The 27,887-nt window shown below is 38.1% G+C and overlaps 1 protein-coding gene across 3 annotated transcripts in view; it reads left to right on the top strand.

The window, feature by feature from the left end:
• SCHIP1 (schwannomin interacting protein 1) overlaps positions 1–27,887 on the top strand; it is a 532,563-nt gene that overhangs the window by 237,000 nt on the left and 267,676 nt on the right. The gene's annotated exons all lie outside the window — the stretch shown is intronic.

The raw sequence follows: 27,887 nt of genomic DNA, 5'->3' as shown, positions 1-27,887 counted from the left end.
CATTAGTAATTTTCTTTCTCTGTACTTACTGTACTTATGATTTTTTAAAATTTTCTGCAAATAGGTAACATATACTATCTATATAATTATACAAATATTTATATACAAATATATAAAATATCTATATTTACCTAGATTTATGTATAAATACTTAAATTTATATATAAATATAGGTAAGGTATTCTACCTATATAATATTTTTAAAATTAAAAATTGTGAGAGAAGAACATATCAAGATCTAAATTTCCTCTTCATGTATCTCCTTATATGCATGTATCTTCTCTTTATGTATCATCTGTGGATTTCTGCTTCAACAAAGCACTTTCTGCCTGCCCCATCCTCCTTCATCCTTAACATAAAGCACACTATTCCTCTTTCCTTTAACCACTCATATTTCCCAGGCAAATCATATGCTTTCCTAATCTTGACACTCAATTAAAAATTTATTTTTTTCAACAGATATTTCTTTATCAGCCCCATCCCCAAATTCGCTTTGTTAAATTTCTATACTCTGCACTCACATATACTTGCCCATATGTTGCTTTCTGAATATAAACATTTTATTGAAGTATACCGTACACACAGACAAGTGTATAAATCCTAAGCATACAGCTAGATGAATTTTCACAAAACAAAGTCAAGATCAAGAGCACCACCAGGGACCCAGCAGCTCTTGCTGCACTCCATTCCAGGTACTTTCCTCCCACCTCCACCAAGAAGAAACACTACCTTGAATATTAACACCATAAATTATTTTTGCCTGCACAGTGTATACTTTTTAATGTCTGGCTTCTTTCACTCAACATTGTAATTTTAAGATTAATCCAAGCAGTTCCATATGTTCATTTTCATTACTATGTAATATTCCACTGAACAATTATTTCCATCCATTTGAATTTTTATAGACATTTGGTTTATTTTCTGTTTGGGGCTATTATGAATAGTGCTGAAATGAATAGTCTTATACATGTTGTCTTTTGGAGAACATAACAATTTTCTCTTAAGTATATATCTAGGAGGACAATTGCTGGATCACGTCTGTGTATGTGCTCACCTTAATAGTTAATTTCAAATAGTTTTACAAAACAAAGTTTTGCTTTCAAAATTGTCTCAAGCTGGAGTTCTCTGCTGGTCAATCTTGATACCAAGCCTGGTGGACAGCTAGGTACATTCACACCTAGCTCTCAGTGCTCAACTTATAGTCAGGTAGCCACCCACTCCATATCCTAAAAGCTGGTTAGATGGCTTATTTCATCTCATTAACCAAAGCTAGTGAACAGGCAAGTCATGTTTATTTGTTCATGTGATGTACTCATAACCAACAATGCTGAAATAAACGTTTTATGCACATTTATTCATATAACAAATATTTAATGAGCACCTACTATAGACCAGGTATTGTTCTAGGTGCTAGGGACACCACAGTGAATGAAAACAAACCAAACCCTGCCTTTATGAACCTAACATTCCATAAATAAGTAAATAAATAAAATGTATCTTATGATACATTTTAATGATAAATGCTAATGTAAAAAAAAATAAATTGGGAAGGGGATAAGCTTTGAGGACCCATGAAGACCTTCATAACAAGTTGACATTCATCAAACACTGGAAAGAAATAAGAAGACACCATGGAGATACTTTAAGGACGAACAGTCTGTGCAAAGAAAATAGGGAGTTCGAAGTCCCGAAGGTAGAAATGTGCGTGGTGTGTTCTAAAAACAGAAGCCCAGTGTGGCTGAAACAGGCTGAAAGGAAGAATGGTAGACAATAGCAACAGAGAGGTAACCAGGAGCAGATGACAAGAGAGCCATACCTCCATGGGTGCATGTGCTAGTTTCTTCAGGGTGTGTACCCAGGAAGAGTATGGCTGGGTTATGAGCAATATGCTGGGATATGAGCATCTGCAGTTTTTCTAGATATTGCCAAATTGCTCCTAAGAGTATATTTTTATACTTTCATGAGCTTTTATTTTAGTGCCTGTTGTTTCACACCTTTTCCAATTCTTGATGTTTTCAGACTTAAATCTTTGGTTGCCTGACAGATAGGAAATACTATCTACTGCAGTTTTGGGATATTTCTCCAATGCTATCTATTGCAGTATTTGGGATATTTCCTCAAATACTAGTGAGTTTAAATCTTTTCATCTTCTTATTGGCAATCCAAATTTCTCCTTTTGTACATTTTTTCATTTTCTAATTTTCTATTACTTTGCTCTTTTCTTTCCTATTGACATGGACTTCTTTATATGTTCTGAATACTAATTTTTGATCAATGGAATACACTACCACTGTATTATCCAAGCTTGTGGATTGTCTGCTTTGTTCTTATGGTGTTTATTAATGCATAGAAGTTTTAAATTTTAATGTATCAAATTTGTGAATCTCTTCCTTTGTGGTTTGTGTATTTTGTCTTAAGATATCCTTTCTTATACATAAGGTATTAATGGTCTCTATTGTTTCTCCTGGTGGTCTAAAATTTTTATTTTTATATTTAGGAATTGTGTCTCCCCGGAATGATGTGAGGTAGAGATTTTTTTTTTTTTTCAAATGGCTAAGCAACTGTCTTAATACCACTTTCCTCTTTAAAGAAATAGCAGCTGTATGATTTATTAACTTTCCATTTATGTGTGGGTGCTTTTCTGGATTCTTTAACCTCTCCTGTTGGTGAAATTTTCTTTCTCTACAATAGTACTACATTATCTTAATTGTTGCAGTTTTTCGATAAAACTTGAGATATACTAATTTTTTTATATATTCCAAATTTGGGAAATTTGGACAAGTGCACAAATTTCCCTAACCTGTTCTTCTTCAAAATTGTCTTGGCTATTCTTGATCCTTTGAGCTTCTATATAAATTTTATAACCTTTTTTTTAAGTTCCATAGGAAAAGCTTTTGGGATTTTTACTTAAATTGCATTGAATTTAGGGTATTAATGTTTTTACAATATTGAATTTACTTATTGAATTTACAAATGTGACATATATTTTCATTTGTTTACATTTTTTAATGTCATTCGTTAAAGTTTTATAATTTTCACCGTATACTTCATGCACATCTTTTGTTACATTTATTCTTTTTTTGCTATTTTTGCTGTTGCCAGTATAAATGGCACCTCTTTTTATACTTTTATATATTGTCACTGTTTCTGGTGAATGGGAAATGTAATTTTTATAATGATCAAATACCCAGTAAGCTTGCTGAACTCTCATATTAATTCTAATAATTTTACTACAGATAATCCTGGGTTTTCTATGTAGAAAATTATACCATCTGAGAATAAGAACAGTTTTCTTTCTTTGTGATTCATATACATTTTATTTATTTATCTCATTTTAATCCATTGACTAGACTCTCAGTACAATCTGAAAGCAGAGATGGGGGCATTTTTGTCTCATTTCTAATTTTAAAAGGAATGAGTCTAACATTTTGCCATTATGTACTTACTATGGAGGCTTTTTATTAATATCTTTTATGAAATTAATGAAAATCTTTTCCAATCCTATTTCACTGAGAATTTTATCATTAATGGGTACTGAATTTTATAAGATGCCTCTCTGCTTTTATTGAGATCATTAATGGGTACTGAATTTTATCAGATGCCTCTCTGCTTTTATCCATCATATGGTTTTACTTCCTAAATTTGTTAAGGTAAATTTTGTCAATGAATTTGTTAATTGTCATAATGCACTTTCTAATGGATTGCTGGAATTGATTTGTTAATACTCTGGGTCAATTTCCCTTTTAATATTCCATGTTGTTTGAGGAAAAAATATATTTTTTCTAATTGGTGGGTGCAAGTCTATATATGAGAGTGTGTGTGTGTCCACAATATCAAGTCCGTTAATTATGTTGTTGAAATTTTCTATATTTTCACAAATGTTTGTCTTCTTCATCTATCAATTACTGAGAGTATTATACTCAGATCTCTCTCAGCAATTGTGGATTTGTCAATTTCTCATTAGTATGTAAGTTTTACCTCTGAATATTTTGTTATCAGACCTAAACAAGTTAGAAATGTATCTTTCGAATAAATGAGCCTTTTATCATTATGTTGTGACTCTTTTTAGCTCTGATAATGCTTTTTGCCCCACAACTATTTTACCTAGTATTAATCTAGCAACAAAAGCTCTGTTTTGGTTAGAATATACCCAATGTATTGTTTTACATCTTTTTTCTTTCAACCTTCCTAAGTCCCTGTGTTTTACATGCGACCCTCATAAGCAGACTACAGGTAGATTTCTAGTAATCCAGAGACAGCTTGTCTTTTAACTAGCAAGTTTAGACCATGTAGATCCATTATAATTTTCATTAAATTTGAGTTCTTCCATATTATTTTGTGCTAGTTTCCCTGAAATTTCCTGTGCTTTTTTCCACTTTTTTCTCATTAATCAAATTGAATTGTTTTTATTCTATTTTTTCTTCTTTTTCTCTATTTGCTTTGAAATTATACACTTTGTTATCTTTAAATATTCACTTTTAATGTATAAGTTGATCAATAATTTTACACTCCTTCTAACTCTCTGTTCATCTTCCTCCCTTTTCACATGTTATTGATTTTCAATATTATTCCATTTTCCAACCACAAATTAGTCATTAGTATCATTTTTGTTATTGATTTATGCAATCATTATTTGTTTATATTTAGCCTCATGTTTTCAAATTACTCTGTTCATTAGTTTCTCTTTACACATTTATTTAGTCTTCTAGGTTCAATTTAATTTTTCAGAGAGTATATCCTTTGGGAGTTCATTTAATGATTGCCTGTGTGTGGTAAACTCACTGATTTTTTTTGCCTTAAAATTTATTGTGTATTTTCAAAAAACTGTAGAAGAGAGGATTTTGAATGTTTTCAAGACAGAGAAATGATATATGTTTGAAGTGATGTATATACTAATTACCCTAGTTGGGTTATTACACATTGTATGCACATATCAAATTAATTATAAATCTATCCCCAATATATGTACAATTATTATGTGTCAACATAAAAGAAAAAAATTATTACACCATTTTTCTGGAATGATAGGTTGGTGGATATTTTCTCTTAGCACTTTTCTTAGCATCTGAGCACAGTGTTATAGCTACTATGTTTACTGTAGAGAATTCTGCTATCAAACTAATTGCTATTTCTTTGAAATAATCCATATTTTCTCTCTGGCTGCTTTTTTGATCTTTTCTTTTGTCTTTTATGCTGTGCAGTTACACTCTCATGTGCCTACATGTTGATTCATTATTATTATATTTATCTGCTTGAGATTTGTTATACTTCCTAATTCTGAGGGTCCAATTGTTTATCCATTCTGCAAAATTATTAGTTAATATCTTTTAGAATGCTAATTCTCTCCTATTTTCTTTATTTTCTCCATCTAGTATTCCAATTAGTGACTTTGTTGTCTCCTTTTGACTGTAGGTAGAATTTTTTAGTCTACCCTTTCATTGATGTGTGACCTTCCTGTGATACTGGCTTTATGAAGAGGTCTCAGTTTCAATTCCTCAGGTACTCATTTGAGGAGATATTTATTACATTTTATCAGCATGCCTAAGTGCTTTGTAGTTAAAGGGTACACATATAAAATTTAGATTACACTATTGTCAAAAGCATAGTCTGTGTTGTATTAATTATAGTTTTTAAATGCTTCAGGCTCTTTCATTGTCCTGGTCACATCATTAAACAACATAATTTTCATTATTCTAATGTACATCTCAGGTAATAAAGAAAGTCGTAGAACTTGCTCTTCCCTACTTTCAGCTAAGGATTCAATTCCCAACTCCTCCCCTGAACAAAAAGAGAAAAAAAAAAACAAAGCAAAATGAAAAAGACAATTACCAGGCAAAGGATGAGGTGTGAGCCTTGTGGGAATTATACTCTACTCTTTATCTTGCCCAGTTGCTGAAGTTCATGCACAGTTTTAAGTGGCATTAATTTTGTCAAGTAATTTCACTACCATGTTTTGAGCGCCCAAATTTATTGTGCAAAATTTGCTGCTGAGTCACCCATTTGAAAGTGTGAATATGTAAACTGCAGAGAAAAGATGCCAGTTACTCTAAGGAACTTAGAAAATGTACAAACTATTTGGCCTTTACATCATTATTAACAATTCCTTTTTATGTGTATGAATGAACAGTAGGGGTGGAATGATGCAACTGTGTCACAAATTTCTCATGGACTACATAGCCACACCATTATGGAAAATAGGCAATTTGTTCTCATATGTAGTCATGCATGGCTGCAGGTCTATGCAGTGGGTGGTAAACAGACTAATTCACCATTCTACCTTGAAGACAGCTAGAAGGAAGACCAAATTTTATCTTTTTGCAGGTGATTACAGCATTAGCCGTCCTTCACTGTGAAGGACCAAATGAACAGCAAAATTCTCCACAGAAAATCCTAGATTTTCCCAGCAATAGTTAAAAATTTGTAAAGTGATCGCCAGAAAATACTGAGAAAGAGGTGATTGAAACAAAATATTTAAGCAACTTTTCATATAAATAATGCAAACAAAAAAATTTATCCAATATCTTAAGCAGTGCTTCTCAAAATTTAATGAGCATATGAATCACGCAGAGTTCTTGTTAAAATGAATATTCTGCTCTCATAGATTAAGGGGACAGGGGATGCTCTGAGATTTTACCTAACAAACCAACAGGTGATACCGACTTTGTCAATGAACCTCACTTTGAGTGGCAAGGACTTAAAAGACTGAGGCAGAATGGGTCATACTTGAAAAATCTAAATCTGTGCTGTCCAATACAGTAGCCTCCAGCCACATGTGGCAATTGAGCACTTGAAATGTGGCTAGTCCAGATTGAGATGTGCTACAACTATAAAGTACACACTGAATTTTGAAGATTCACTAAGAAAAATGTATATAAAACAAGCCAGTATTTCTAAAGTTTTGATTACATTTGAAATGATAATATTATGGGCATATTGGTTAAATAAAATATATTATTAAAATTAATAACACTTCATTTTACTTTGTTTAATGTTACTACTAGAAAATCTAAAATTTCATATATGTCTCATATGTGTGGCTCACATATGTTTCTATATTAGTTTCCTATTGCTGCTATAACAAATTACTACAATATTAGTGACTTAAAGCAACACCAGTTTACCATCTTAAAGTTAGTTCCAGAAATCAGAAATCCTAAACTCAAGGTTCAGCTGAGATCTGAAAGACTCTGTTTCCTTGCCTTTTCCAGCTTTTAGTGGCCACCTGCCTTCTTTGGCTTATGAACAATACCTTCACCTTCAAAGTCAGTAGCTTAATATCCTCAAGTCTCTCTCTTACTCTCTCTCTCTCTTTGATTCTCTCTCTCTTTCTCTTTGCCTCTCTCTCTCTCTCTCTCTCTTTGCCTCTCTCTCTCTCTCTCTCTTTGCCTCTCTCTCCCTCTCCCTCACACATACACCTGCCTCTACTTCTGTCATCACATCTTTCACTCTAGTTACCGTCTGTTCCTCTTAGAAGGATGGCCCTTGTGATTACCTTGTATCCACCTAAATAATCCAGGATAATCTCCCCATCTTAAAATCCTTAACTAATCCTTAACATTTACAAAGTTCCTTAGCCATGTAAAATAGCACATTCACAGCTTTCAGGGATTAACGTGGGCATCTTGGCAGGGATTTTTTCTACCTCAGTTTCCACTGGACAGCACTGATGTACATAACTCACCCGTTTCACATTATACCACAGCCAGATGTGCACCTTAACTACTACACATATGGAGTCAGGAATATCAAATAAAGTATTTTATTATTTTAGTATCAAAATGCCAAATATTAGGTTAAAAAATAAATTTATTTTTGAGTGAAGTATGATTTCTGCATAGATTCAATGTAATATAGACAGGTTTTGTGGTTGTAAATATCAAAAGGAATCCAGAATCCTGAATTCTCTTTCTAATAAAAGGGACTTTTATGGCCTTCAGATAATTCCCTCTATTAATTGGCAGATGAGGGGTAATGAATTTAAAGGGTTAAAGAATATAAAGGATAAGGTCTGGGCAGATAAGTCAAAATCCACTTATAGTATGATATATCTTAAAGTCTTAGTGTAGCTTTTGGAGCTGATTCACCTTGTAAATTATTCATAAAATTATTGAACAAATATTTTGGGGGCACTCTTATATGAAGGCATTGTGGGAGGACTGAAATGTGTCTGAACGCTAGTTGCTCACAACCTAGTAGGGAATTAAGACATGAACACCAATGGCAGACATCTCAGATAGGAAATGAAAAATATCACCTGTGTGGTGGTGATATTGAGGAGTTCAAAGGAAGAAAAAACTTCAGTCTGCTAAGGTCGTGGTTCAAAATGAACAAGGAAGCTTCCTTAGAAGAAGTAAACTATGGCCTAGGTTTTCAAGAATGAAAATAAATCTAGATATCTTAAAAATTGAGTTCAACAATTTCATAACTCTTCTGTTTTGTTTAAGAGGCACATTTTTAAATACTGAGGTTAATAGTGTTGAATTTTCCTCTTTTTTTGCATTTCTTAAACATTAACCTTGTAGTTTAGATCAGTGGAGGAAGTGAAGGACACAGAAAATGAGAGCAAAGAAAAAAAGACAAATGGAAATCATTGCAGGTTTTTTCCCCACTTTCTTCCTATCCACAATACGAAATAACTTGTGCTTAGATTTCAGAAATACAGCCGTAAAGCAGCCTGTCAAAATAATAGAAACTGGCTGATTTTCAGGATATTGAAGGCACATGGTTTAACTTACTATACATTTCAAAACATTTAAGATTCTGTTATGGTCTAAATATACCACCCTTGCAGCAAATTTCCATAGTCATAAATTATACATAGACCCACATTTATCCTCCTATCTGTGTATTCATCCATCCATCTATTAAATAGCAACTTTATCCTGAGGGCTCTACCAGGATTCCAATTTGAGGAATCTGTGGGGAGCAGCCTGAAAATCCAAGGCCCTATTTTGTCATGGTTATTAATTAAGCATCACTAAGTGCCAGGCATTTCCAGAGCCAGTACAGAGACAGGGCCTCACACTTGGGCTTGTACTGGAGCTCACATATGATTGGACAGCAATTTGTTTCCACTGGAGGAAGGAGCAGGTGAGGACAGCGTGTGTGCTAAGCAGTGATGATGAAGGCTGACCCAGACAGTCAGAGCTGCTCAGACAATCCAGAATGGAATAACTACTATCTCTTTACAAGGCTACTGAAATGTCTCATAAAATAGTTATTGGATGAAATATAGAATGTCCCATAAATGGTGTCCAATATTTTATAACAAAAATAAAATAAAATAAGGCTAGAAAAAAAAAGATGCTCACTTCCTTGGGCAAGACATAGCTTCAGCCAACAGTATCCTTTTTTATTGTTCTGAAGGCAGCAGAATGTGGCCACCTTTTCAAGGAACTGGGACAAAAGTTACAGGTGCCCAGTGATCTCTCCATGTCTTCACCAATGGCTTAGTGTTAGTTGGACCTCCATAAGAGCTGGTTTTCTTTTCTAGAATCAAAATTAGTGGCAGAGAGTCAAAGCCAGGAGGACTCCTTTCTAGGCACTTTCCATGATCTGTCGTACTTCTCAGAAATGTGGAACAATTCAGCACTCATGCCACATCTTGGGGATGGGACGGCAGGGCATTCTGAAAAATTGTGTTTCTTTATAGAACTTCAGCCTACTGACTTGAAAAACCTGTCTTGGTGTATGCCTCATTTCCTTTTTATTATCTCCATTTTACAAGTCATATTGAAAGATAAGCGATGTTGATAACAGTTTCTTATAGATAAATATGAAAATTTAGAGGGAGGACTTCTGCTTCTGAGAATATGGAATAGATGCATTATCCCTATTCCTCTCTATAAATGCAACTAAAAATCCTGGACATTATATACAAAACAGAGAAAAGAAGGTAGAATGGCTAGGGGCCCCCAGACCCACAGAATGACACAATGTTGAGTTTTCTTGGGTTTTCTTTTTGTCTCATATGTCCTAGACTCAGAGCTGAAGAAGCCAGCAACCCAGAAACACCAGCAGGTGCTGACAAAAAAGAAAAAAAAGACTCAACAAAAGCCTATCCTCACTAGCCAAAAGAATAGTAAGGGGCTGTTTATAAAACAGAAAGCTTTTAGGCAATACCTACCTACTCCAGCCTAACACTACAGAAAAACTGTGGCTCCCCATGTCCACCCACACCGGCAAAGGCCAAGTGGGGAGCCCAGACTACCTCTCCCTACCTCCCCTCAATGCCAGGGTGGTATTAGAGGAAGCCAAGGAAGGTGCAGGGGCTTGCATCTTTACCACGTGGTAACCAGCACGCTCCACCCCTCATGACACCAGAGGATACCATGTGAGAAAGTGGAATTCCCACTTCCACCGGGGGATAAGTCTAAAATTTGTATGGAAAGGGAAAGGAACTCAAATATCTAAGACAATTTTTAAAAAGAAAAGTCTACCTGATTTCAAGATTTATTGTATAGCTAGAGTAATCAAAATATTGTGATATTAGCAGAGGGATAGACATATAGATAAATGAATGTGAATCTACAATTACCTCATAATAAAAGGTTTAATTTTTAAAAAATTATTTGTTCTGCAACCAACTTATGCATGTAGGCTTATGTATTCTTTTATTTTTATGAATCTACATCTACATAGAAAATATTACTGAGGAGTTGAGGGGCCTTCTCCCTACATAAAATTTTCACAATTGAAGAAATCATTATTTTATCATATAATTGAAGCTGAATATTGGGTCATATTTGTGTAATACTTAGCCCTATATTTTAAAATATTTTGAGTATGATTTGTGAAGTCAAAATCCAGATGCAAAGCCAAAATTCAGTCTATGATCTAAAATAGTTTTAACTAGACTATATAATCTAAATAATTTTGCAGTGTGACCACATAAAAAAATCATAAATTCAGAAATAAGGGTTCTATTAACAGTTGTGCTCTGAAACTTTAATCATGTGTTAACTTAAGTAAGACCCTAAACCTGAATTACCTGTGTCAACAAATAATAAGATTGAGATGGACTGGGCTGTGTTGTAAAACAGACATACATATACCAGTATACCTCATTTTATTGTTCTTCACTTTGTTGTGCTTCATAGATAATTGCATTTTATTTTAAAAATTAAAGGATTCTAGCAACCCTGCATTGAGCAAGTCTGTAGGAACCATTTTTATAACAACATGTGCCCACTTCATATCTTTGCATCACATTCATTTCACTGGTAATTCTCACAATATTTCAAACTTTTTTTTAAAGAGATGGGATTTCGCTCTGTCACCCAGGCTGGAGTACAGTGATACAACCATAGCCCACTACAGCCTCAAACTCCTGGGCTCAAGTGATTCTCCTGCCTCAGTTTTCTGAGTAGCTGGGACCACAGGTGCACACCACTACACCCAGCTAATTTTTTAACTTTTTGTAGAAACAGGGTCTTATTATGTTGCCCAGGATGGTCTTAAACTCATGGCCTCAAGCACTCCTCCTGCCTTGACCTCCCAAAGTGCTGGGATTACAGGTGTAAGCCACCATGCCTGGCCCAAACATTTTTAGTATTATTATTATAACTGTTATGATGATCTGTAACCAGTGATCTTTGATATTACTATCCTAATTGTTTTGGGGCACCACAAACCTCACCCATGTAAGACAGCAAACTTAATTGATAAATTTGTGTGTGTTCTGACTGCTCCATTGACCAGCTATTCCTCTGTTCTCTCCCTCTACTCAGGCATCTCTAGTTCCTGAGACACAACAAAATCGAAATTAGGCCAGTTAATAACCTTACAATGGCCTCTAAGATTTCCAGTGCAAGGAACAGTCATATGTTTCTCACTGTAAATCAAAAGCAGAAATGATTAAGCAGAAATGAGGAAGGCATGTCAAAAGCTGAGATGGGCCAAAAACTAGGCCTCTTGTGCCAAACAGTTAGACAAGTTGTGAAAGCAAAGGAAAAGTACTTGAAGGAAATTAAAAATGCTATTCCAGTAAACACATGAATAAGAAAGTGAAACAGCCCTACTGTAGATATGGAAAACGCTTTACTTGTCTAGAGATCAAACCAGCTACAACATTCCCTTAAGACAAAGTCTAATCCAGAGCAAGCTCCTAACTCACTTCAATTCTCTGAAGACTGAGAGAGGTAAGGAAGCTGCAGAAGAAAAGTTTGAAGCCAGCAGAGGATGATTCATGAGGGTTAAGGAAAGAAGCCATCTCCTTAACATAAAAGTGCACTATGAAACAGCAAGTGCTGATGGAGAAGCTGTTGCAAGTTATCCCGAAAATCTAGCTAAGATCATTGATGAAGGTGGCTACACTAAACCATAGATTTTCAATGTAGGTGGAATAGCCTTACAGTGGAAGAAAATGCCATCTGGAACTTTTGTAGGTAGAGAGATGTCAAGGCACGGATTCAACCTTCCAAGAACAGCAAAAAGATTACTACTTACTGAAGATTCAGATGATTGTTAGCATTTTTTAGTAATAGAGTATATTTTAATTTTATTTTTTATTTTATTTATTTTTTTTTTTGTGAGACAGAGTCTCACTCTGTTGCCCAGGCTAGAGTGCTGTGGCATCAGCCTAGCTCACAGCAACCTCAAACTCCTGGGCTCAAGCAATCCTCCTGCCTCAGCCTCCCAAGTAGCCGGGACCACAGGCATGTGCCACCATGCCTGGCTCATTTTTCTGTATATATTTTTAGCTGTCCATATGATATCTCTCTATTTTTAGTAGAGACAGGGTCTCGCTCTTGCTCAAGCTGGTCTCGAACTCCTGAGCTCAAACAATCCACCCACCTCGGCCTCCCAGAGTGCTAGGATTACAGGCGTGAGCCACCGCGCCCAGCCAATAGAGTATATTTAATTAAGGCTTGTACATTTTTTAGACATAATGGCATTGCGCACTTAATAGATTACAGTACAGTGTGAACATAATTTTTATATGCACTGGGAAACCAAAAAAAATTGTGTCACTTGCTTTATTGTAGTGATCTGGAGCCAAATTCACAATATCTCTGAGGTACACCTATATATATAATATATATGGCATACTCTTTTTAAAAAAAAAAACAAAACATACACTCCAAATTCACAGCCATTTATTCTTAACTCATGGAAACTAATTTTAATTCAGGACAGCTTACTAAGTGCAAATTAGTGTTAATAATATAGTTGGTAATTGCTCTTTTCTGATACAGAGGCCTAGATTCAATTTTAATCAGTGAGTACATCATCCAACTGGTTAACTCAATTTTTACTCTTAATGCAATGTTTTGTTGATATGTAAACAGTCCATTTATTTAAAGTTTCTCATTCTCCAGCAATGTTTCTGAAAAACAATGTAAATTTTGATTCTTAATCATAAGTAATACTAATATCAAACACTTGTGCAGCATGTTAGGATTTAAAATCACATTTGACCTTCCAGCAGTCGGTTAGCTGGAGTCACTGTGCAGATTTCCAGGGTATGTAAGTGACCTTCCCGAGGCTACTCGGCCACGAAACCCAGCAAAGACTCTGCCCATGTCCCCTATCCCCAAGCCTAGCAACTTTTCCCTATCACCAATCTGACTGCCTATAGGTGAATATTTCAGTCCCACAAACCAGTCCAATTTATTGAGTAATGTTTTAATTACAAATCGATATTCCTCTGGCAATATCATACCTTTGCAAAAGACAAATAATCATATTTTAAAAGTAGCATTCCACTATTTCTTTTGATGAGTACGATATCAGCTAAATATTGTGAACATTTATTTGAGACGTGAGTTTAACTGAAATAGATAGTGTACAGTCACCTTGACTTCAACTGTAAAAGGGGAACTATCTCCAAACCTAGAGCATAGGAAAGCAAAGAAAAATGAAGAGAAATACATATCTGAAAATGACTGGGTAATTGCTTCAAAATATGAACCACTGCTTTACAATTTATATCCCGCCAAGGCCTGATATTCCTTAATAAGTCACACTCGGAAATCAGCGTCTCTAAGTTGCCAAATGCTTTTGGCTGCGTAGGCTTCTCCATGGCAGGAACAGTGGCATGAGACACACTTACATTAGTTTTGTGCATGTTTTTAGTCAGTGTCCAGCTATCCTCTCTCACCCATTGGAGCATTTCTGTGTCCTCATTATTTGCCAATTGCCTCTTTTTTCTCTTGCTGAGTACCCCTTCTCTGAGGCGTCCCAGTAATGCATAATTGTCCATGTGCAGCCTATAGATCAAACTCCAATCTAATTTGCAAAACCAAGTAAATACAAAGTAGGTTGCACATAATTCAGACCTCATCTTGCAATGATTAAGTTATCTGATTCTAGCTTTCCCATTGTTCGCTTACCACTTAATATTCTCCCCACTATCTCCTCACAAAAAGTACTTGCCAGGTCATTCTGGTTTTTTGAATGCTGCTTCAGCTTCTCTTTAGAAACAGTCACAAAAATCTTTTGTTATTCAGAAGTCTAGGGCATTTGTTGCCTCCTCTTCCTTAACTTATGAGTACCACCCTGATGAGGATACACTATGACTCTCCAGGTCTTTAATCTTCCCCTCTTGAGGCATGGACAGAGTCACGTGCTATTTCAGGAGGTAATAAGTCAAGCCAATTATGTGTCCTGTGGAAAGGCTTTTAGTGCTTCTTAATATTATCTTTCAAGAGGCCCAAATCTGTGTTTGTAACAAAGTACTCCAAGAATTCTTATTCGGTGAGTAGAATAAAACAAATTTATAGCAGGGTTAAAGAGCACCATTGTGGCTGAGACATTAAATCAGAAACTCTACCACAAGTTTTCCCAGCCTAACCTGAGTTAGAGCTCATGCTCTTCACTTGGTTGGAAAGATGGGGCAGATGTAGGGCCTTCAGGGTGGTGTGTGATCTGTGAATGAGTGACCCAGTCTAACGTGCCCTAGAACATGCAGGATTCCTAAATTATAATCCAGGATGGACTTTAGGGGCCCAGGAATACCATCAAAGCGTATGTGAAATAGTGTAAGCATGTATTAGATGAGAAATTCTCAAAGTGTGGCCCCCAAACCTGCAGTGTCAGCATTACCTGGGAGTCTGTTAGAAATGCTAAAAACTTTGGGGTGGAGCTACCACAGCCTGTGTTTTAATAAGCCCTGATGCATGCTGACATTTGGGAATCACTGCTCCACGGAAAGAATGGACAGCTTTCCTCCAGTAAGTCTGCTCTCATCTCCTACCACTCGCTGCCTCACTCAGCTCCAGCCACACTGACCTCCTTGCCACACACCCCAGGCATGCTCTGCCTTGGGACTTTTGACTAGCTCTTCCCTTCCTCCAAGCCCTCTTCCCTTAGGTACGTGTGCAGCCAGTTCCCTTACCTTCTTCACATCCTTGCTCAAGTGTTGCCTCCCCAGTGGGTTCCACCCCAGCCACCCTATTTTAAATTATACCCTGTCCCGCGCCATCCCCATCAGCACTCCAGACCTCCTTTCTCCTGCTCTTTTTATTTTACTAAAGCATATATCACTTCTTACACATTAGATAATTTACTTGTGTGTTATGCTTTTGGCTTATTGTCTATTTCCCTTGCTTTGTTCCTTGAGTATCTAGAATTATGAACACAGAGTAGATGCTCACTAAGTGATTGCTAAATCTATGAATGAATACTCAAAGAAATTCATAACCACAAAAGGGAGAAAAATACTGTTCCAGAGGCAACTTGGTAATCTTTAACAGGGGAATCCTTTCTTACAACCAATTTACTTACCACTATTTTCATACTGTTACATGATTCTAGCTGTGTGCTACATGGGAAGGATGGAGGTAAAAAGTTGAGAAGATATTCAAAAATGATGTTGGGCAGAAGTTAGAAATATTTGTGCACACTCCCAGTTTGATCATATTTTTGCCTTTTAGGTTGTGATTTCTGAGTTTTTGAAAAAAATACATATTAATGCATCTAATTCTCCTAAGAAGGTTATGAGTTAGATATCACACTTATCCTCCTTTTACAAATGAGAAACTGGAGCACATGAAGATTAATATTTTCCCAAGTTTACACAGAAGGTATTTGAAAGAGATCGGATTTAAACCTATCAGTCTGACCCTATAGTATAACTCTCAACAGCTACACTATATCAAATTGACCATTTCAAAATTAATGAATTTTATCTATGTGTTAGCATTTAGAATGTTTGTCATAGTTTTATAGTTGTACCTTCCGTGCTAGGCTGAAAAAAGTCTGAAAAGGGGCATCGTTTCTAGTTCATCATCCCTGTCTACCCAGTGTCCAGTATAGTATTATTGGATGGGTGGGTGGAGGGATGGATGGGTGGATGGACAAGGGTATAGGTTTCGGGTTGGCTGCTTCATCCATCTCTAAGATAACTAAACAATCCCTTGAAACTCCAGAAATGAATTAATAAGCTTTGGGTTTTCCCCAACTTAAATCTGTCAAATAAGCCTGCAGTTTTATAATTGAAAAAATGCGTAGAGATCAGATAAGGGAAGCTGAACGATAAGGACATTTGTCTCCAGGTACTTTTGGCCACATGAATGTCTATTCCTCTCCCCCGACCATCCTGCTTCCCTGCAAAGAAGATAAGGAGCAGCACCCGCAGAGGAGGCGAAGGCTGCTGGACCGCGCTCTCTCCCTGTGTGTGTGAGGTTGGAGGGATGAACGAGCTTAGCCTTAATGCCTGGACTGTAATTTTCATATGTAATCAAGACCCAATGATAAAAGTAAATTTCAAAAAATACTATGTTTAGAACTGAATTGACAGAATACAGAAAGGATGCAAATTGTATTGTGGCTGCCTGGCCCCTCTGGGGAGTCCTTTAAACCTATTTTTCCCTCCTGCTTTGTCTCAGTTTTTTGAGTGCTGTATTCAGAAGACATTTGTTAACATTGAAATGTAAGTTCTTACAAATGGATGGAATCTCAGCAGATCCCTTGAGGATGTGATAAGGTTCAGCCTTCTTCTCACCCAAGATTGTTCTGATTTGCTTATCTCATCTCCTGCCTTTGCTCCTGGTTTGGCTGGGACATGGGATGATCCCATTTTACACTGGGCCTGAGGATGGTCCAAGGCCTTCCCCTGCAGACTCCATGGTGGCTGCCCTCAGCTGGGATGATGAGGCTTGGAGCCCTTCTCTAACAGATTCCAAATATCCCTTTCAAAAGACTTCAGTAACTCTTGTCAAAATAAACAGAGCTGTCTAACTTAAGGTTCTATGGCATTTAGGAAATTTACTTGGCAGCAGATAACTTTAGAAAGGTGGTTATTTATCCTCATTAGGGCTATCACACACATGTCAACAGAGAGAGGGAGCTTCTCTCCACACCTGGGGAATCTAAGCCTGCATATGATGTTTGTTTTGAGTCTCTGGCTCTTGAATGCCAATCCAAGGGCAGATGCCACTCGGGCTCCACCTGGGAAGCTTTTCAAAAATATATATTCCTGGGCCCAGTGATAGAGATTTGGATTCATTAGGTCAGAGGCAAAACGCAGGAAGCAGTTTGTAATTTTTAGGAGCTCCTCAGGTGATTCGGACACACAATCAAGTTTAGGCACTACCAGCAAGACTTTTGAATCATGTGTCACCTTAAAATAGCATTGACTTTTTCAAATGAAAATATATTTATTATTTATTATAAAACATTACATTCTCATGTTAACACTTCAAAAATCTGGAAAAACATAAGCAAAAAACTAAATATTACCCAAGAATCTTATTGCCCAGAGGTAACCACTATTAACCTTTTGGAGAACATTTTTCCAAATAACTAGACATGAAAATATATACAATTTTAAATAGATATCAGTTTTCTTAGATACACATGTTTAAAGTTGTTTTAAACATATGTAATAATCATTCCAGTAACCAAGAATATATATTATAATGACAGGCTTTGGCAAACAAATTTCTCACAAAGTCAGAAATCACATAGGAGCCTGCATAGGACCTCAGATAAAAGGGGCTATACTTTGCAGAAGCGTAGGATAGTTAATGTTTACTGAGTGATATTCTACCTCATTCCATGTTAGAATTTTTCAAGTAGTGCTAGTCAAAATATCAGTGAGTAAAACAAAAACCTTCAAATATGTACACAGGAGTCTTGGGCCAGAAGGAAGTGAGGACAAGTGTTAGGGAAAAGTTAGGGCAGGTAAAAGAATAGGGTTGCCAGATAAAATACAGGATTTCAAATTTGAATTTCAGATAAACAAATAATTTTTTAGTGTAGTTATGTCCCAATTTGTTTCTCTGAAATTCAGGTTTAACTAGGAATCCTGTATTTTTATTTACTGACTCTGGCAACCCTAGAAGGAGGGGCCCCACATTTCGCTAGGGCAGAGTTGGCCCAGGGTAGAAGCAGAAGGCCTGCAGATATACGACAAGACTCCAGGTCCAAGAACAAGGCCAGGGCAAAGGTTCACCAGCTCTGACTCAGAATCTGGCACAGCTCTGCCACATGGAGAAGTCAAACCCTAACCCAACTCACAGCTCCTGCCCCCAGCTCAGTGCATGAAATAACCAAACCGGCAGAAGCTGCCATTCATCCAAAGCAGTCATGGTCCTCGCCTGCACCCATGTCCTCTCTTTTCATGCTGTCTCTGCTCTCCCTCTCCCAGCGTACCCTTCTCAGCTACACACCTAAATTATTGTTTAGCTCAGGAAAGTTTCTTTTACTGGTGCCTTTGATTACTCCTGTATTTCTAACTCTGATAGTTTCTTTCCCAAGAAAACTTACAAATTCTAGGTGGGAGCTTCATTTACTCTCCTCCTCATTTACCATTTTCTCCCTCATCATTTTTATCTTTTTCCTTTCCTCTGCATCCTGGGGAAGCTTCCCAGGTTTGTCCACGACTTGATTTATCATTTCAATTCTGATGTTACTGTCTCCAGTAAGCATTTTCATTCTGCCATAGTGTGGGCTTATTTTATCAATATCCCTTTTTATCTCATCCTGTTTTCTTTTTCACATAGCCATTCTTTATGGTTTCTGCTCTTGTTTCTTAGAAGCTGTATCTTTCTATACCCTACCAAAAACCCTAAATGGTATTCTAAAACTTTCTTCTGGTTCCTAAAGCCTGACCTAGGATTTGCCAGTAGAAATGTGGATTACCCTTGGCCCAGCTTTCTGTCTGCTGGAGGGCCAGTCAAATCCCTTTTCACATCTGCGGCAAACATAAGCAGATGTGCCTAGTTGCTGTCCACATATCCTCCATAGCAGAACTTTCATCTATATGGGTTCTGCTGGACAGGACTGACAGGGGACCTTTTCACCCCTCCACTTCCCTTTTCTTTGACTTGTTAAGCAGAAGGGATTTATGAAAATACCTAATCTCCAAGGTGTTCTGCTGCCAGGACCCTTCCCCTCACTGCTTTACCTGTGGGGAAGGTATCTCCCAATGTGCATTTGCCACAAACTTTTCCCTACCCCTTATCAAATAATTAATAACTCTATTTTGCACTATAAATTATAGTTTAAATAAGACTTCCAAACTTCTGAACACAGCTTAAGGCCCCTTTTCAAATGGATTTTCCCCCTTCCTTCCCTACCTTGTCCTCCAAATCCCTACAATGTATCCCCTACCCTACAGCAACACCAAGCCTCTCCTTTCTGTGAACACACCAGCCCTTTCCTACCACCATGTCTTCTCACATGCTGCTCCTCTCTGCATACCTTCTGCCCTCCTGCACTAAAGACTCCTACACACTCTGCAGGACCAAGTCCTATGTTTTTTCTCCGTGCAATCTTTTCTTGCTCCCCAGGCAGTTTGTGGCTCCCTCCACTTCCACTACCTAACACTTTGTGCAAAGCTCCCTCATAATACAGGGCCTGTTGTCCCTGTGTGATGCTCTGTGCACACTGGATCAAATGAACAGAGAGGAATTAACAATAGATTGGTGCTTGAGGGTGTGTTTGTGCTCTTCTCTAAACAGCAAAAACAGTCTCTGCTGGCCACTCTGCTCTTTCAGAGTAGATGACCTTGCCTGACCTTGTAAAAACAAAAACAGATAAAACAAACAGTTATAGAGTATCTATTATGCTGACAACTCTGCCCTGGAGTAGAAAAGAAAGTTCTGTCACTTTTTAATTATGTGCCTTCAAGCAAGATTCTTACCTCATTGAGCCCCACTTTCCTCCTCTGTAGAATGAGGATAATAGTAATCTCTTTATAAGATTGTTGTGATAATTAAAGGAGACAGTATTCAGAGCACTTAGAAGAGATCCTGGCACATACTAATAGTAAATATTTGATAAAAATTTACCATTAATATTAATCAATTGGAGATGGCAGACAAATCCAGTATACCAGGGTAGGTGCTTAAATGGAATTAGAGAGGCACATAGCCCAAATTTAGAGTTGAAGGACTATACACCAGAAGAGCCCCAGGGAAGAAGTGCCCCTCCTGGACAAGCAGGCTGCCCTCCTTATGAGATACCTGTCTCTGGCCCATCCCGCCAGGAGGACTAATCTGATTTAGGGCCCATTCCACAAAGCTCGGCTGCTCCAGCCCAGAATATCCCAGGCCCTGGGCAAGAGCAGGGATTCTGGAGGAAGCTGCCTCCATCACCAAACAGCTGTGTAATCCTAGGAAAGCAGCTCAACCTCTCTGGAATGCTTTTTCTGGTGAGAAATAGTGGAGCAGTGAGAAGTCCTTAAGGGGCCTCCCTCAAAAGATCAGGTGACCCAATGCAAAGCAAAGATAAATGGGGGCTCTCCTGGACATAGGGACTCTGACTCTCCCCCTCCCTCCCATCTGGATGAAGAGATCTGAAGGGGAAGGGGACTTCGTTTGGAAATGCTGTGCCCTTCTCAACAAGTATCATAATGGAAAAGGCAAGCAGATTGTATCTTGGAAGGATTTGATAGGTAGTGTTTCCAGAAACCCTGGTTATTTCTTTCCAAGGTGTTTCTCTCTGAAGTAATGCAGGGCTGAGGGCTGCATCTGGAGCTCCTGGCTTGGCTGGGCAGGTGTGATCCCCTCCTCATTGCCTCTGTGGCCATCTCTACCACCGGCCCCAGCTCTCACCTGTGCAGAGTAGAATACCCCAAAATTATTCACAAATTCATTCTGGAGCTGCTTACAGTATTGCCTTCTGCTGACCCCTGGCCATGGGTGAGTGGAGAAAGGAACCCTGGCACATTTCCAGAAGGCAGGAAGAAGGTCCAAGATGCAGCTGCCTTCAACTCTCTGTCAATGTATGGCTTAGATCAATTCACCGGCTTCTGTATTTCCAAGGCTGAAGAAATGGCGACTTGGTGAAAAAGGAAAGTAGTCAAACAAATGCTAGAGGCAGGCATTGATGGCTGGGAAATTAATTAAGAAGAGAAAATCACCAAGTAGTTTTTCCTGAGTGAGTTTGCTTTGTCTTTGAACATTTTTTTTTTCTCATGTTATGTCAATGGGTTAATTGCCTTCTGACACTGAGTGACAGTAAGACATGTTCGCCTGTAAGATAAAGCAAAGTTAATTGAAGGAAGTTAGTAATGAAAATATTGGACTTGGTCCATTCCAGGTAGCATGTGACACTTGAAATTATAGCCAAAGTGACTCCTACACTTGTTCTAAGAGTTTGGTTTCCAATAAACCAGCCATCAGTCATCCAGGGCTCTGTGTCCATCACAAATGGTACAGGAATCTATAAACCATGAATCTTGAACATCACTGGAGTATAGAAAGTGATGGTACTAATCTCTAGAAAATTCATTACCAACATCTTCAGCACAGGGGGAAGGCAATTGTTTCTATACTTCTATTACTTAACCATAATTTTATTTCTGAATATAAACTCAGATGGCTGGATACATTTGTTTCTGATATATATTCGTCCCCAATACACAAATTGTTCAGTCCACTAAGTCCTTCAGTGACAGAAACAGTGTCTGATAAAACATGAAGCCCAATTGTTTGCTTAATTGGCTATGGTGTTGTTGGATGTGTAGAGATGAAAAATGGGGAGGATGTCAACCCTGTGTAGACCCAGAGCCTAATTCTCTTTAAAATGATCTCCAGAGCCTAATTCTCCTAAAATGCCCAAATCCCACAATTTCTGAAGGGCTTTTGGCCAGCGTCTGTCATAAATTCAAGGGAAAGTACTATACTAACCCAGCAAGCAACAAAGCAAATGAGATTTAATTAGTCACTGACAAGGGCATGTTCTGCTGGTGGTGAGAATTGTATGCATGCAAGCGTATCTATAAACGCTGGTCCAGGGAGAGCAGACCCGGCACTGCTGAGCAAGTGAGCTGTTGCTGGCAGACACAGAGCAATTCTCATGCCTTCGGAGCTCCTGCCTTTCCAACTGTTCTCAAAACAGAGGGACAGATGTCCATGGCTCTCAAATGAAGAAATTGGACAGGGGAATCTATATAAACTTTTCAGGGTGTTCTCTAGTTATTCAGTGAGCGTTATTCCTGCATTGATGGCAAAACCATCTACAGACTAAGCAGACAGCACCCCACATAAGTGACCTTAGAGCATTGTGTAAGGTTCTTTGACTTCAAAAGTATCCACCAACTTGCTCCAGGAATACCTGAAATTTATGAGTCTAAACCTTTTAGTTCCACAATCAAAGACAAGATTTAAATAGACAAAAGTTCAAAGGAAGGTAGGCTAGGAAAGGAAATGCCATCTACTGAATATACACTAGGCATTCTGTCATGTAGCTTATAAATATATTTTCACATAATGGTCAAATTGCACTTCCTGGTAGGAAACATATGACAAACTTAAACTAATAATGAAGGGAACACTTTGATAAAGATATTATTTACAGCAGGGTTTAGGGAAACAAAAAAAGTACAATATCCTGGGGCTAGCAAAAGTGAGGCATACAGGAGAGGTACAGAACCCAGAGAGAGTAATCCAGAGTGGCCCAGTATGAAAAAAAATGCCCCACCCCTCTCCTCCCTTTCTCTAGTCTCTGCTGATCCTCTCCATTGGCCAGGCCCAACAAGAAGCCAGAGGCAGGGAAGCCTACTGAGGCAGCTGCTACGAGCAGGGTGGAGAGGAGTGAGAAGCAGATCTGGAGGAACACATGCATGGGTCTCAGCACCAGAGGTATGTGCTTGTCCCCATTTCACAGAGGAAGTATCTGAGGCTCAGAGAGGAGAAGGTCCACAGTCAAACTGCAAGGATCCAAACTTACAGCTACAGGACTCCAAAGACTTCTCTGCTCCACTGAGTAAAACGGACAAGTTCTGGGTGAGAAAAAGAATAGACAAAAATTCACACTAAAATTCTAAATGCCTTTGGGTAGAAGGGAAAGGTAAGATAAGGAGGTCCTGAGAAATGACAGGATGAAGGAAGTGGGTGCCATGGAGCCTGGGGAACACCATAAATGGGGAGATCGGGGGACATGGGAAGGTAAACAACCAAGGCCTGGCCCTGAAGAGGTCCCCTCCCTCAGCAGTCCTGCAAACCTGGGGCCCAAGGCCCAAGGCAGTAGTCAGAGTTCTACTATTAGACACATGGTCAATGGTAGCCTTGAGATGAGAACCTTAGATTTTTAAGCCAAATCACTGCTATTTGAAGAAAGAATACAAGAAGTTAGATATAAAAAGAAAAGCTGCTTTGATCCTAGTGTAAAAAGGAACATTAATGAGTATTTTTGTAGTGAAGTCAGTATCTGCCATGAAAAGGCCTAGCACTCAGTTGTTCACAAAAGTGAACTGATCTGTCCTTGTGACAAACAAAATATAACCCAACACAGAATCCAGGAACCCTGGTAGGCTTCATGGCAGAGTGAAAACAAGCCCTAGGCTTAAATCAAATGGAGGTCTTGATAAGCCATTTCCTAAGCTCCCCTGACTTCCTCTTATCACCACCAATTCAGTTTCCTGCTCTATAAACTAAGGGAAACAAACATTACCCGCCCAGAGCATCTCATATAATTTATTGTGGAAATCAAATGCCATAAGGTATAGTTGTAAACTATAAAATATGGAAAATATAAACTGTCTTTATGTTATGTAAATCTTATTTAAAATTAAAAAAAAAAATTCAGTCCAAACACAAAAATCAGTGTTTGGGTTGTCTGAGAATATAGGAATAAACAAACCCAAATGCTTTTCATATACTCTCACTCAACAATCAACACAGAAGACTTCTGTGACGAAATATGTGTTCCCCCCACACACACACCAAGCAAGCAGTTCTGCAGTGGCACCAGCTGGATACCCCCCAGTTCAACTCTGACATTGTCTGCCTGGAGATAGCATCAGATCCTACAGGCTGAGGGCTCAGTCCCACAAGACTGTCCCCACTTCTAATGCCAATCACAAGCCCCACGTTGTTTTATCTGTCTTTGACTGATCACCTATAAATGAGGGTTCCCACAATCCCCTCTGGGAGATGTTGATTAGTTTGTTAGAGTGGCTCACAGAACTCAGGGAAACACTTATGTTTACCAGTTTATTATAAAGGATATTACAAAAGATACAGATGAGGAGATGTATAGGGCAAGGAATGAGGAGTGGTGTGGGTCTTCCATACCCTCCCTGGGCATGCCATCCTCCAGGAACTTCCATGTGTTCAGCTATCCAGAATCTTTCCAACTACTGTCCTTTTTTGAGTTTTTATGGAATCTTCATTACCTAGGCATAATTAAGTAAATCACTGGCCATTGGTGACCAACTTAACCCTCAACCCCTCTCCTGGCCCTGGAGGTTGGGGGGTGTAGCTGAAAGTCCCAACCCTCTACTCCTGCCTTGTTTCTGGTGCCCAGCCGCCATGCTAAAGCCACCTAGGGGCTGCCAGCCACCAGTCAACTCATTAGCATACAGAAACACACTTATAACTTTGAGGATTCCAAGGATTTTAGGAATTGTATGCCGAGAGCATGAAGACCAAATATATATTTCACAATATCACAGATTGGGAAAACTCTTTATCTTCTTTTAAGGAATTTCCTGGTTATTGAATCATTCCCAGCCCTACCCAATACCTATCAGCTCATGTCTTAGTCCATTTTCTGTGGCTATACCTGAATATATAGGACTGGGTAATTTATATAGAAAGGAAATATATTTCTTATAGTTCTAAAGGCTGAGAAGTCCAAGATCTGGGAGTTGAATCTGCTTAGGGTCTTCTTGCTGGTAGGGTCTCTCTGCAGAGTCCCAAAGTGGCACAGCACATCCCATGGCTTTTATAACAGACCCACTCTTGTGATAATTAACCTACCATCTTTGAAATCCCTTAACCCATCAAGCCATTAACCCCTTAATCAACAAATGGATTAATCATCAGAGCCCTCATGACCCAATCACCCCCCAAAGGTCTCACCTCTCAACATTGCTGCAGTAGGAACCAATTTTCCAACATATGAACTTTTGGGGGACAAATTCAAACCACAGAAGCCCATGACCTAGTACACGTTTGAAAAACAAAAATTCACCTAAAATGTAAATGTAACTGTTACTCATTTCTTAGCAATTTTCCAGCTGCATCTGAGTGAAATGTAATAATGAACTAACATCATCTTTGTCTTTCCTCTGCTGTGTGCTTTTCTCTATTCCTATGTTCCTAATGAAGTAATGGGCAGCCTGAGAATTCTGGGCATATTCTTTGGTGGTAATTGTAGTATCTTCTTTTGAATAGTTATGGTCAGGGGATCAAAAAGTCATCTAGGTGAACTGGGCTTATATCTCCCTCTCCCTGCTGTCCCCTCATGCCAAGAACTTGGTTACTAGTGGGCAACAGTATGATGCAGATACCAACAGTAAGATTGCTCATCTAGCCAGCATCACTGAATGGTTCCTCCATGCCAGGGCTGAGGATACTGAGGTAAGAGAAGGCAGATGACAGAGCCCTACCCAAACTCATTCACAGCATATTGGGAAAATCGTTTGAGTAAACCAGCAATTGAGGTTCACTGTAATCATTCCATGATGCATTAAAAAGAGACAAATAAATTAGATCTACAATCAAAGTTGTTTCAACATCTAAACACTAAAGGTAAAAATTTCAGACTTTGTCAGCTCACTTTGCCTACATTATTGACAATCTATGTTTTTCATCATAAGAATATTTGGCATGACATGGGTCCAGATCCAGACAATTGGAGTTTTTACATTAAAATTCCTCATGAGTTTGTTTGAACATGGTATAACACAACCCAAGAAAGTTAATTTCCCATAGACGATTAAAAATAACCTCAAACCATTCAAATGATCAAATTGTGAAACAAGAACAAGCTACAACTTGACCCAGAAAATTTTCAACAACATTTGGGGAAAGAGACACTGATTTAATTAAAAACACTGTTTTTCACCTACCAGAGAAAAATGATCGAGGGATGCGAGATGGACAAAACATGTGCCCAACAGGACTAATCCAAAATGACAAGCAGGGAAACCGAGGCTAATAGAGTCAAAATTTAGATGGGGCTAAAACCTTTAGTTCCATAATCAGAGACAAGATTTAAAAGGGTGAAGCATTAGAAGGAGGGTGAGCAAGGAGACAATGAATGCAGGGCTTCGGGGAGCACATCCTTTGACAAGAATTTTAATAAGATATGCTACTAATCTGCCAAATTAAATTTCACAGTGACACATCCACAGGCATTATAATGCTGGCAAAAATGAATTAAAATCCCAGTAATTAATTTATGGGCTTGAAATAGTTTTGAACTCCTGAATGAACTCAGATCTGGGAAGTAATTTAGGCCTAGATCACAAACTTTTAGAATTGGAAGGAAATCTAGAGATCTTTCTGACCAACCCTATCAATCTCTAAGTCAAGGAAACTCAGTATCTGAAAAGTTAAGAGACTTAGACAAGGTTGCCCAGATAGTTGCCCAGATAGTTAATGGCAGTGGCTACACTTAAGGACAAGCATAAAAGTTTGACAAGCCAGGACCTTAAATAACAGCTGACCCAAAAATGCAAACAAATGGGCAGAAAAAACATCTATGTCAAAGTTTGAGAAAGTATAATCAAACTGATGAATTAAAAGTTAAGGCTTATTTTAATAATTAATTAGAATCCTTTAATTGAGGACAATCATTCTTGTCAACTCTGACCACATAAAGAAATTACCTTCAAGTGAGTGGGTAGCTACAGGATCCCAGAGGGGACAAATTAGAGCAGCCTACTTCCTACGGCATTGGAGACTCGCTCTCGTGGAAAAATGACAAGAGTAATTCCACCCCATGTCCCTACCCCAGTCTTGTGGGAAGCTCAGATGCAAACACCACCTTGCAGGACTCTTCTTTGGAGATCTTAAATCTCAGTCCTAGTTTCCATGAGAAAAACACTGCACTACAATGTAGTTGTCTCACACCCCAGGGATGCATTAGAACTGTGACGTGTAGGGCAGAGTGTTCTTATGTGACTCTCCCCAGGTAATTCTATTCATGAAGTACCACAGAATTGGCAGTCTCTGTAAATGTCTTTTAGGGAATTGATTCATAAATATAGAGTCCAATGGTCCCTTGACTTTTGGATTTTACAAACTAGTACATTTTCAAATAAATTCAGGGCACTCACTGATAACTTACTACTTTGCCAAGTAAGAACATTTTTTAAGCATACATTCATATCCTAAAAGAAGAATCACTTTAACCCCCAAAAGTAGGAAGGAGATATATAATGAAAAAAAAAGTATAGTTCAACTTTATGAAAATCTATATTGCACTTCTATTGAAAATTTCATTTCATGCTGAACGGGTGAAAACTTTGTCATGGTTGTCTCCAGTCAGTCTACAGACAGCATTTGAAACCACAGTCTTACTCCCTCAGAAAATACCTTTACCAGCATGAACACTTATTCAGAATATCTACTATAACAGGAAGCAGATTCCAAATAAGATAGTTTGAGAGACTTTAACTAAGGGCCTATGTGAGAGGTGTGGGCAGAGTTAAGGGAACAGCAAGGCTAGTGAGACACCCAGGCAATCACCAGCAGGAAGCTGTT

This window comes from Eulemur rufifrons, chromosome 7 (assembly GCF_041146395.1).
Source record: "Eulemur rufifrons isolate Redbay chromosome 7, OSU_ERuf_1, whole genome shotgun sequence".
Taxonomy (NCBI): Eukaryota; Metazoa; Chordata; class Mammalia; order Primates; family Lemuridae; genus Eulemur; species Eulemur rufifrons.
Note: the sequence above shows the minus strand (reverse complement) of the source record. Positions and strands in the feature narration are given on the sequence as shown.